The sequence below is a fragment of the Micropterus dolomieu genome, unplaced genomic scaffold, assembly GCF_021292245.1.
Source record: "Micropterus dolomieu isolate WLL.071019.BEF.003 ecotype Adirondacks unplaced genomic scaffold, ASM2129224v1 contig_12061, whole genome shotgun sequence".
Taxonomy (NCBI): Eukaryota; Metazoa; Chordata; class Actinopteri; order Centrarchiformes; family Centrarchidae; genus Micropterus; species Micropterus dolomieu.
This window is the reverse complement of record NW_025741047.1, coordinates 1-763: the sequence shown is the minus strand read 5'-3', so window position 1 is coordinate 763 and position 763 is coordinate 1. Positions and strand designations below refer to the sequence as shown.

Here is a 763-nt window from a genome sequence, read left to right as displayed (position 1 = left end):
CATTTGGTTAATTGTATTATATATATACTTACGACATGACACTACCCTATGCTAAGTAGCATATTATTGAAACGATAGGATAGTTTTTTATGTTACATGTTGAACCATGTCATTAAACACATTACAGGACCGCTGTGAGCAGGGTTTGAACCTGCGCGGGGAAACCCCATTGGATTTCGAGTCCAACGCCTTAACCACTCGGCCATCACAGCCACCAATATTAGGTTTGAGTCCAGCCCAAAGGTGCCATCGAGCAAGAGCTGCACAATGGCTGCCCACGGCTCCTAGTTAGGATCGGTTATATCCCGTGTACTGTGTAAAAATGTGTGATAATAACTCAACTTTATGCTAACTATTGGCCTTGGAAGTAACAGTAGGTTACTTTCACAGGTTGTAAGCTAGTTAGCTGGACATGCTAAAGTTAGCAGCAGATAAACATGCAGTTTAATCCATTCCTTAGACTTCTGATCTTGTGTTTTTGGTTTTGGAACGACCAAAGAAGTCACTACCCTCCAAACTCTTTGTATGTACTTTGTGGGAACTTCTCCGTACTCACCTCGTTACTGATGCTAAGCTATGATTGGACTATCACTGTTCAGGGAGGGGTTTAACAAACGGTCTGTTCTCCCTGTTTTCAAATTAGTGTCGTGCAGTTGTGTCAGCTCTTCTTCCAGACTCGCTGCTGTTTGCCTCGTAAAGTTCAATTTAGTTTGCATTGCACATTACATGGTTGTGCTCGTTACATTTTTATTTAACATTAGTT

At 41.5% G+C, this 763-nt stretch overlaps 1 non-coding gene across 1 annotated transcript; it reads right to left on the bottom strand.

Moving 5' to 3' along the window:
- Positions 1-130: 130 nt before the first annotated feature.
- Positions 131-212, bottom strand: trnas-cga. The gene has a single exon. It is a non-coding gene; the product is annotated as a tRNA-Ser (tRNA).
- Between the last annotated feature and the right edge of the window lie 551 nt (positions 213-763).